The following is a 12,036-nucleotide window of genomic DNA, read 5'->3' as shown; positions in this document are numbered from 1 at the left end:
CAGTTGCTCACATTTGTAACTCAAAGCAGGTGCTACGGAATAAGCGGAGACTGGCGAAGGACGAGGTGACGATGCGCGTCGGGAATGGTTCCAAGGTCGATGTGATCACCGTCGGCACGCTACCTCTACATTTACCTACGAGATTAGTTTCGAACCTCAATAATTGTTATTTAGTGCCAAGTTTGAGCATGAACATTGTATCAGGATCTCGTTTAATACGAGATGGCTACTCATTTAAATCCGAGAATAATGGTTGTTCTATTTATATGAGAGATATGTTTTATGGTCATGCTCCGATGGTGAATGGTTTATTCTTAATGAATCTCGAGCGTAATGGTACACATATTCATAGTGTGAGTACCAAAAGATGTAAGGTTGATAATGATAGTCCCACATACTTGTGGCACTGCCGCCTTGGTCACATAGGTGTCAAACGCATGAAGAAGCTCCATGCAGATGGACTTTTAGAGTCTCTTGATTACGAATCATTTGACACGTGCGAACCATGCCTCATGGGTAAAATGACCAAGACTCCGTTCTCAGGAACAATGGAGCGAGCAACCAACTTATTGGAAATCATACATACTGATGTGTGCGGTCCAATGAGTGTTGAGGCTCGCAGTGGTTATCGTTATGTTCTCACCCTCACTAATGACTTGAGTAGATATGGGTATGTATACTTAATGAAACACAAGTCTGAGACCTTTGAAAGGTTCAAGGAATTTCAGAGTGAGGTTGAAAATCAACGTGACAGGAAAATCAAGTTCTTGCGATCAGATCGTGGAGGAGAATACTTGAGTCACGAATTTGGCACACACTTAAGAAAAAGTGGAATAGTTTCACAACTCACACCGCCTGGAACACCTCAGCGTAATGGTGTGTCCGAACGTCGTAATCGCACTCTATTAGATATGGTGCGATCTATGATGTCTCTTACCAATTTACCACTATCATTTTGGGGCTATGATTTAGAGACTGCCGCATTCACTTTAAATAGGGCTCCGTCGAAATCCGTTGAGACGACACCGTATGAATTATGGTTTGGGAAGAAACCTAAGCTGTCATTTCTAAAAGTTTGGGGATGCGATGCTTATGTCAAGAAACTTCAACCTGAAAAGCTCGAACCCAAGTCGGAAAAATGCGTCTTCATAGGATACCCTAAAGAAACTATTGGGTATACCTTCTACCTCAGATCCGAAGGCAAGATCTTTGTTGCCAAGAATGGATCCTTTCTAGAGAAGGAGTTTCTCTCGAAAGAAGTAAATGGGAGGAAAGTAGAACTTGATGAAGTATTACCTCTTGAACCAGAAAATGGCGCAACTCAAGAAAATGTTCCTGAGGTGCCTGCACCGACTAGAGAGGAAGTTAATGATGATGATCATGAAACTTCAGATCAAGTTGCTACTGAACTTCGTAGGTCCACAAGGACACGTTCCACACCAGAGTGGTACGGCAACCCTGTCTTGGAAATCATGTTGTTAGACAATGGTGAACCTTCGAACTATGAAGAAGCGATGGCGGGCCCGGATTCTGACAAATGGCTGGAAGCCATGAAATCCGAGATAGGATCCATGTATGAAAACGAAGTATGGACTTTGACTGACTTGCCCGTTGAGCGGCGAGCCATAGAAAATAAATGGATCTTTAAGAAGAAGACAGACGCGGATGGTAATGTGACCATCTGTAAAGCTCGGCTTGTCGCTAAGGGTTATCGACAAGTTCAAGGGGTTGACTACGATGAGACTTTCTCACCGGTAGCGAAGCTGAAGTCCATCCGAATCATGTTAGCAATTGCCGCATTCTATGATTATGAGATATGGCAAATGGACGTCAAAACGACATTCCTTAATGGTTTCCTTAAGGAAGAATTGTATATGATGCAGCCGGAAGGTTTTGTCGATCCTAAGAATGCTGACAAGGTGTGCAAGCTCCAACGCTCGATTTATGGGCTGGTGCAAGCATCTCGGAGTTGGAACATTCGCTTTGATGAGATGATCAAAGCATTTGGGTTTATGCAGACTTATGGAGAAGCCTGCATTTACAAGAAAGTGAGTGGGAGCTCTGTAGCATTTCTCATATTATATGTAGATGACATACTTTTGATGGGAAATGATATAGAGCTTTTGGACAGCATTAAGGCCTACTTGAATAAGAGTTTTTCAATGAAGGACCTTGGAGAAGCTGCTTATATATTAGGCATCAAGATCTATAGAGATAGATCAAGACGCCTCATAGGTCTTTCACAAAGCACATACCTTGATAAGATATTGAAGAAGTTCAATATGGATCAGTCTAAGAAGGGGTTCTTGCCTGTGTTGCAAGGTGTGAAATTGAGCTCAGCTCAATGTTCGACCACGGCAGAAGATATAGAAGAGATGAGTGTCATCCCCTATGCCTCAGCCATAGGTTCTATTATGTATGCCATGCTGTGTACCAGACCTAATGTAAACCTGCCGTAAGTTTGCTAGGTAGGTACCAAAGTAATCCCGGCAAGGAACACTGGACAACGGTCAAGAATATCCTGAAGTACCTGAAAAGGACTAAGGAAATGTTTCTCGTTTATGGAGGTGACGAAGAGCTCGTCATAAAGGGTTACGTCGATGCTAGCTTCGACATAGATCTGGATGACTCTAAGTCACAAACCGGATACGTGTATATATTGAATGGTGGGGCAGTAAGCTGGTGCAGTTGCAAGCGGAGTGTCGTGGCGGAATCTACATGTGAAGCGGAGTACATGGCAGCCTCAGAGGCAGCACATGAAGCAATTTGGGTGAAGGAGTTCATCACCGACCTAAGAGTCATACCCAATGCGTCGGGGCCGATCAAACTCTTCTGTGACAACACTGGAGCTATTGCACTTGCCAAGGAGCCTAGGTTTCACAAGAAGACCAGGCACATCAAGCGTCGCTTCAACTCCATTCGTGAAAATTTTCGAGATGGAGACATAGATATTTGTAAAGTACATATGGACCTGAATGTAGCAGATCCGTTGACTAAACCTCTCCCTAGAGCAAAACATGATCAACACCAGAATTCCATGGGTGTTCGATTCATCACAATGTAACTAGATTATTGACTCTAGTGCAAGTGGGAGACTGTTGGAAATATGCTCTAGAGGCAATAATAAAAGGATTATTATTATATTTCCTTGTTCATGATAATTGTCTTTTATTCATTCTATAATTGTGTTATCCAGAAATCGTAATACATGTGTGAATACATAGACACCAACATGTCCCTAGTAAGCCACTACTTGACTAGCTCGCTGATCAACAGATAGTCATGGTTTCCTGACTATGGACATTGGATGTCATTGATAAGGAGATCACATCATTAGGAGAATGATGTGATGGACAAGACCGAATCCTAAACATAGCACAAGATCGTATAGTTCGTTTGCTAGAGTTTTTCCAATGTCAAGTATCTTTTCCTTAGACCATGAGATCGTGTAACTCCCGGATACCGTAGGAATGCTTTGGGTGTACCAAACATCACAACGTAACTGGGTGACTATAAAGGTATACTACGGGTATCTCCGAAAGTATCTGTTGGGTTGACACGGATCAAGACTGGGATTTGTCACTCCGTATGACGGAGAGGTATCTCTGGGCCCACTCGGTAATGCATCATCATAATGAGCTCAAAGTGACCAAGTGTGTTGGGGATATTACTACTGGGCGTAAACCGGCCTATATGGGCCGGATTAACTTCATCAGTAGTTAAGTATGTTAAAGCCCATGAAGGTAGATGAGGGCTCAAGACCCATAATTGGTTGAGAGCCTGTAGCCGTAAACCGGCGTCAATATGTAACTTGTATTGTAAGTTAGGAATAAGTAGAGACCAAACCGGACACATCTATGAGCCGGTGTTGGGACTCTGTAAACCGACGGGCGTCACCCATGTATATAAGGGGACGACCCGGCGGCGGTTCAAGGAAAACAAACAACAACTCGAGACATAGGCGAAGCTTGTTTGCTCCCTAGTCATCGAAACACCCATCAATTCCATCACAACTAGACGTAGGCTTTTACCTTCATTGAAGGGGCCGAACTAGTATATACTCTCTTGCGTCCTTGTGTCCGCTTTAACCCCTTCAAGCTAACCCGTCGCGATGGCTCCACGACTAAGTCCTTTCTCTAGGACATCTGCCGTGACAAAACCACGACAGTTGGCGCCCATCGTGGGGCTATCGCACGATGGTTTCCGGTTCTTGGAGGGCCGCTTTGAAGGACTCAAGGGCTACGCTATAGGCCGGATGACTAAGAGTCGTCGCGGCAAGCTATACATCGACGACACAGGTTGGGGCCTCGAGGCCGGCTCAATTGAGTACGGGTACCGGGTCCCCTTTGGTAGCATTCACGTTTTCATTGGCAAGATTGGTGAACCGGGTCCTGAGCTGGACATCTGCACTGACCTCGTTGAGACGGCTCAGCGTGCGCGATCCGCCCGGGTTAAACCGGCCATGAAGCTTGCCTTCGTGGGAGTGATCCATGGAGGAAGTTATGAGGATGGATCGGAGCTTCGCGGGGCGACTGCCGTTTGTTCCAGTGACAAATCTTTGACCGGAGAAACCGAATCTCTTTATCAGCTACAAGATGGCCGTATTGAGAGCTGTTCCGATGGCGACAGTATTCCGGACCTCTCTGATCTGCCTAACCGGGTTGGAATATTCATGACCGGAACACAAGCAGCGCTTCATTCTTCGACAGTCGCGGCAACGATCTCCGGTTCAGCAGCGGCGACGGCTGCCGGGGCAGGAGGCCCTGTGCGCCCGCCGGCTCAGGTTCTATCAAAACTATTTGATGCATTGGCTGTGCTTATGGCGGAAGTTAATCCGCCAGATCAGGACGTTCACAACACGGAGATTGCAAAGGTAAAGGAACAAATCACCCAGGCCAAGACGGATCTGGCGGCTGAGGACACCAGGATGGCCGCAGAGTGGGTCGCTTTAGACGCGCAGGCCTACAGGCTTATGTTGGACCAGAGCGCGTCACATGAAGTCATGAGGAGGAAGCACCGATCCCGCTTACCTCCGGTTTTCAAGGCCAGAGACCTTTTCAACACTCCAGGACCAAGAGTTGGCAATCCGCTGGAGGGGAACCGGGCAGAAGCTCCTGGGACTGGTGCACCAGTTCAGCCCCGTTTGATGGACCCGCCTCGTCAAAACACCGTTATACCTCAGCATGCTTTAACACCTCCGGGTCATTACTCCAACCCAATGGACAATCTTGTTTCCGCTGCTGCACGGCTGGAGGCCATTCCAATTGAAGGTGACTCGCCGCAAGCAGTAGAGACGCGACGGGTCAAGGGACTTCTGAGGACAGCTTTGGCCCAACAGGAAGCGTACTCGTACAGCCGCGACCGGATCCACTCGACCCCCCGTCCAAGCCGGAGCTATAGCAGACATATGGATGAACCAGCAGTGTCGAGTAATGAACGACGTGGAGCACCCAGTGGCAACAACCCGACAGGTGGTGCTGATGACGCTCAGGAAGTGGTGAACCGGGCGCGAGTGCGCCGGGAGGCCGAGTTAGCCGCACAGCATCAGGCTCGGCAGCTCACGCCGGTTCGTCCAACCATCTCGATCGAACCTGGTGTTACTTCTAGTTCTTTGGGGGTGCCTTGCCTTTTTCCCGCTTTACGCAACATGCGCCTGCCGAAGGATTTCAAAGGCCCGTGCAAGGTACCGAATTATACGGCAGATCAACCTCCAGAGACATGGGTAGAGAGCTATGAGATGGCCATGGAGATGCTTGATGTGGATGACACAGCGTGTGCAAAATACTTCACCATGATGCTTGAAGGAACGGCCCGTACTTGGTTAAAAAGCTTGCCAGCTAATTCTATCAGTTCATGGGCCCAATTACGAGCCCGGTATATTAGCAATTTCAAGGATACCTGTAAACAGCCTATGTCGATAGTAGACTTAGCTGCATGCGTCCAGGAGGAAGGAGAATCAACGAATCATTGGGTGCGCCGGGTTTCACAAGTGTTGCACTCCTCAGACCGCATCAACGCTGACACCGCAGTATTAACCCTAGAAGGCAACTGCCGGTTTGGGCCCCTGAAGTTGAATTTGGGATGGATGAAGCGTCATTGCACCGACATGGGGACCCTCATGGCCGCTTTGGTAAAATATGCTGATTCTGATAGTACCAAGGATCCTGAATCTGATGATGACAAGACAGGGAAGGGGAAGAAGAACAGCAGCTCCAAAGGTCAGCAACATCACTGGGTAGGCAATGGCGGAGGAGGCAAGCGTAAAGCGGATGGTAACATGGATTTTGTGGCTAATACCAACGCACAGGACAATGGCCAGTGACGCAAGGGTAGGCCGAAAAATCATAGTGGAGCACCCAACCCTAACCCAAACCGCCTGAACTATCTGCTAAGCCAGCCCTGTCCAAGACATGGGATGAAGGAGGAGCCAGCAAACCACCTTTGGAAGGATTGCTTTATTATGCAGGAGTTCAAGAATTCTAATAATTTCCGGTATGATCACGGATCTGGCGGTGGCTCAGGGTCCGGGCCGGGTTACGGTGGAGGAAGTTCCAGTTCAGGATTTAATGGTAATCCGGGCGGACATAATGGTCAAAATAGTCAGAACAACCAGGATGGTTACAACCAACAACAGCAACAGTCAGGTTACCAGAGCAACCCAAAGCAGTTGAGTAGTGGGCAGTACCATGTCTTCACCACTAGCTTGGACAAGCGAGACCGGAAGGTTCAGAGGCGGGCAGTCAACTCTGTTGAACCGGCCATACCCCGTTATCTACGTTGGTCCGAATAGCCAATCATATGGAGCAGAGAGGATCACCCACCCCAGGTCGATAATCCGGGTCAATTGGCTCTGGTGGTGGCACCTCAGGTGGGAGGTTATAAGTTCACCAAGGTGCTCATGGATGGAGGGAGCAGCATTAACATCCTGTACTATGAGACCTTCCATCGTATGGGACTAACAGATAAGAATCTCAAACTGTCTAATACAGTATTCCACGGTGTAGTGCCTAGCAGATTAGCATATCCCGTTGGTAAGATAGCTCTCGAAGTGGCCTTTGGGGATGATCATGATTCCAGGTCGGAGACATTAACGTTTGAAGTGGTGAAAATCCTAAGTCCATACCATGCCCTGTTTGGGCGACCGACATACGCCAAGTTTATGGCTCGGCCCTGTTATGTGTATTTGCAGCTCAAGATGCCGGGGCACAAGGGGACAATAACGGTTCATGGAAGCCGCAAAATCGCTTTGGAATGCGAGGAAGGAGATGCGGCTTATGCAGAGTCGGTTTGTGCCACCGAGGAGTTGAAGTACTATAAAGACAATGTTTATCCGGCGGACATGACTTCGTTGAAGAAGCCAACTACGGAGCATGATCCGGCCCTGAAGTTCATATCGGCAACAGAAACTAAGCTTGTTGACTTCGTACCTGGCGATTCGTCCAAGCAGTTCAGCATCAGTGCCAACTTGGATCCGAAATAGGAAAGCGCGCTCATCGAGTTCATCCGTGAGAATCGGGACATTTTTGCATGGAAGCCCTCCGACATGCCAGGTGTACCGAGGGAACTCGCTGAGCACACACTTAATGTGGATCCTAAGTATAAACCGGTGAAACAGTTCCTCCGCCGGTTTAACGAAGAAAGAAGCAAGGCGATTGGAGAAGAGGTAGCCAGGCTCTTGGCAGCTGGCTTTATTGTTGAAGTTTTTCACCCCGAGTGGCTTGCCAATCCGGTGCTGGTCCTCAAGAAAAACGGCACCCGGCGCATGTGTGTGGATTACACAAATCTTAATAAAGCTTGTCCAGCAGATCCTTTTGCCCTCCCCCGTATTAACCAAATTATTGATGCCACGGCGGGTTGTGAGCGTTTAAGTTTTTTGGATGCGTATTCTGGCTATCATCAGATCAAAATGGCAGTTAAGGACCAGGAGAAGACAACATTTATAACTCCCTTTGGAGCCTTCTGCTATGTGTCTATGCCCTTCGGGCTCAAGAGTGCCCAGGCAACTTACCAACGGTGTGTACAAAATTGTCTTCACAAGCAGATTGGCCGTAATGTACATGCTTACGTGGATGATATCGTGGTTAAATCCAGGGAGAAGGAGACTCTGATTGATGACTTGAGGGAAACCTTTGATAACCTGAGAACATACAAGATGCTGCTTAATCCGGATAAGTGTGGCTTTGGTGTACTGGCGGGCAAGCTATTGGGTTTTCTAGTGTCCAACAGGGGAATTGAAGCTAATCTGGAGAAGATCACGGCTATCACCTCCCTGGCTAAACCGAAGTGTATCAACGATGTTCAACGCCTGGCAGGCCGGATTGCTGCGCTAAGCCGGTTTATCAGTCGCCTGGGTGAGAAGGCAATCCCTTTGTATCAGATGTTGAAAAAGACGGATCAGTTTATCTGGAGTTCCGCTGCTGATGAAGCATTTGAGGACTTAAAGCGGCAATTGGCCAATCCGCCTGTGCTCGCCGCTCCCGTTGACAAGGAGCCGTTACTGCTATATGTTGCTGCTAATGTTCGGGCAGTCAGTGTAGCTATTGTGGTGGAGCGAAAATAGGCAGGTAAGGAGCATCCGGTTCAATGTCCGGTTTATTATATCAGCGAGGTGCTCATTGAGTCCAAGCAAAGGTATCCGCATTGGCAGAAGCTGGTGTATGGAGTTTTTATGGCAAGCCGGAAGCTTAAACAATATTTCCAAGGGCACTCAATTACGGTAGTCAGTTCTGCTCCTTTGGGAGATATCATCCAGAACTGGGAAGCAACTGGCCGGATTGCAAAGTGGGCCATAGAGCTGGGGCCGTACGGTTTGAAGTATGCGCCTCAGACAGTGGTCAAGTCTCAAGCACTTGTTGATTTCATCAATGATTGGACGGAAATGCAAGCACCTGAAGAAAAGCCTGATCATACGTATTGGACCATCCATTTTGACGGATCCAGGCAGTTGGAAGGCTCGGGGGCTGGAGTCGTATTAACTTCCCCACGAGGTGATAAGTTTTGTTATGTTCTCCGTTTAATGTTCCCTTGTACTAACAATGCAGCTGAGTATGAAGCCTTGCTCCATGGTCTTCGGATGGCTAAGGAGATGAATATAAGTTGAGTTAAGTGCTTCGGTGACTCGGACCTTGTGGCTCAGCAAGTGTCTGGCACTTGGGACTCCAAGGACCCACTCATGGTAGCATATCGTCGTGAGGTGGATATTGTTGCAGGTTATTTCAGAGGCTATCAGGTGGACCACGTGGACCGGCGAAAAAATGAAGCGGCGGACGCTTTAAGCCGGCTGGGCTCTCAGCGCAAACCGGTCCCGCCCAATGTTTTTCTGGATGTGCTGCACAACCCGTCGGTGAAGATCCCTGGTGAAGAGGATTTGGCTATTCCTGATCCGGAGGCTCAATTGGTGACAGTTCTTCATGTTATTCCGGATTGGACGCTTCCTTACCTGGCGTACAAGAACCGGGGCGAGTTGCCAGAAGATGAGATTCTGGCCCGGCAGATAATCCGGTGATCCAAGTCCATGGCTGTCATCAATGGCGAGTTGCATCATTGCAGTGTTTCAGGAGCTTTTCAACGTTGCGTGTCTCCTGAAGAAGGCCGTGAAATTTTGGGTGAGATCCACGAAGGAGATTGTGGTCACCATGCCGGTTCAAAGTCTCTGGTGGCTAAAGCATTTCGCCATGGTTTCTATTGGTTAACTGATCATGCTGATGCGGAGGATCTGGTCAGACGATGTGATGGTTGCCAAAGGTTTTCAAGACATGCTCATGTACCGGCTCAAGAATTGAGAATGATTCCAATTACTTGGCCGTTTGCGACTTGGGGGCTGGATATGGTTGGGCCTTTCAAAAGGTCCAAAGATAAGAAGACCCACCTCCTGGTGGCAGTTGACAAGTTTACAAAGTGGGTGGAGGCAGAACCTGTTAGCAAGTGTGATGCGGCCATGGCAGTTCAGTTCATCAAAAAGGTGATTTTCCGGTTTGGCTTTCCGCACAGTATTATCACAGATAATGGTACCAATTTGTCCAAAGCTGCTATGAAGGAGTTCTGTGAACGGGAGCACATCCGGCTCGATGTTTCATCAGTGGCACATCCCAGTCCAATGGTCAAGCAGAAAGAGCTAATCAAGAGATCTCGAGAGGCATCAAGCCCCAGCTCATGGTTCCTTTGTAGAGAACGCCGGGTTGTTGGGTAGAAGAATTACCATATGTGTTATGGAGCATCAATACAACACCCAACAGATCAACATGATACACACCGTTCTTCATGGTTTATGGAGCGGAGGCGGTTCTCCCCAGTGATATCCGTCATGATTCACCTCGTGTCACGGCTTATATTGAAGCGGATAACAAGACAGCACGACAAGATGCTTTGGACCGGTTGGATGAAGAGCGTGACATTGCAGCCGCCCGATCGGCGATTTACCAGCAGGATCTTTGTCGTTATCACAGTCGCCGGGTCAGAACCAGAGCCTTTCAGGAAGGAGATTTGGTGCTTCGGCTCATCCAAGATCAGACTGATATGCATAAGCTATCCTCACCTTGGGATGGGCCTTTCGTGGTCAGCAAGAATCTGCACAATGGGTCGTACTATCTGATTGATATTCAAGAGCATAAGGACTCACGTACATCAGAGAGGAGACTAACAGGTCGTGGAATATAGCTCATCTTCGGCCTTACTATACCTGAGCCATTGGCTATACTTATGTACATATTACGACAATGTATATATTATGATTAAATATAACAAACCGGAACCTCAGCTAAAGCGGGGTATCTGTTCTTTTACATCATGTGAGGTTACACGGAGTTGCTCTAAAGCGGCCTCCGGTTTACCCCTTGAGTTCGCTTTGCTAAAAGCATCGTGTTATATCACTTGGAGGATTGGTTGTGTCCGAACCAATACTATGCCTCTTGATAGGCGAGAGCCACCAGATCACTTGGGGACTTGGTCACGTCTGAACCAGTCATGCCTCTTGATCGGCCTAAGGCCACAGAATCACTTGGGGGCTTGGTCGAACCCAAACCATGACCATGCCATTTGGTCGGCATAAATGCCACAAGAATCACTTGGGGACCTGGCTAACTAGAACCATAGTTACTCCTAACGGGAGCTTGGTCGTGTTTGGCCATGGTAACGCCATTTGATTTGCTTAAATAAATCTTTTTTGGCAAACATTTTTGTCGTTGCTTTTGCTTCATACTTTTCTTTGAAGGGTTTTTTTTGCTTTTCATTGTGTTTTTTAAACCGACAAAGTTTTTTAACCAATCAATTGACGGAACACAGTTCACGTCAATCCGAAGACTATTTGTCCGGTTTGATCCTTGTTGTTAACATCCTCTTATGGAGTAACACGGTGTTTATTATGACCTGGCACGGTTTACATGGTAACCAGTGTCATATATATATACAGGAGTTGTTATTTCCTCCAACAGTGTGGGTTTGCAAAACTCCGCTTCAAGGTTGGCCAAGCCAACTTCATACTCAATGATGGCAGGTATTATGTATCTCAAAAATTTGATCATATACTTAAAATTTTGTTTCAGATGTTTTGATTTTATATATCCAGACATCATATTCCGCCTGACGGTACAACCGCGGTGGCACTTGACGAATTTCTTATTTCAGAAAGTGGTTGGAAAGTTCATTACCATAGGAAGAACAAGTTATGCACGAAGGCATATCAACATCAAAGGTATTAGCTAGCCTATTACAAGGCAACATGGTGCCCATAATAACATAATAGTTTTTCACAAAGGAGAGGCAGTTTTAAAACCGGCTTCCGGTTTAAGCTTGGCCACCAGCCTGGCCTGATGGTTGTGGGTCATCCTGCGCCGCTTCAGCTTCCGTTTCTCTGCCCAGTGGCTGGAAATCCACAGTTGTCCAGTCGATTCCCATTAATGCTTGAAAAACAACTTCGTCATGGATTAGCAATGACGGGTCAATATCGGGAGCGTAAGTATGCTTACGGATTGGAGGGATCAGATTTTCCGATTCATGGATTGGTGCAGCTATTCGCTTGTTCTGGCTGTCATATTGGGC

This window comes from Triticum dicoccoides, chromosome 3A (assembly GCF_002162155.2).
Source record: "Triticum dicoccoides isolate Atlit2015 ecotype Zavitan chromosome 3A, WEW_v2.0, whole genome shotgun sequence".
Classification (NCBI taxonomy): Eukaryota; Viridiplantae; Streptophyta; class Magnoliopsida; order Poales; family Poaceae; genus Triticum; species Triticum dicoccoides.
This window is presented reverse-complemented; position numbering follows the sequence as displayed.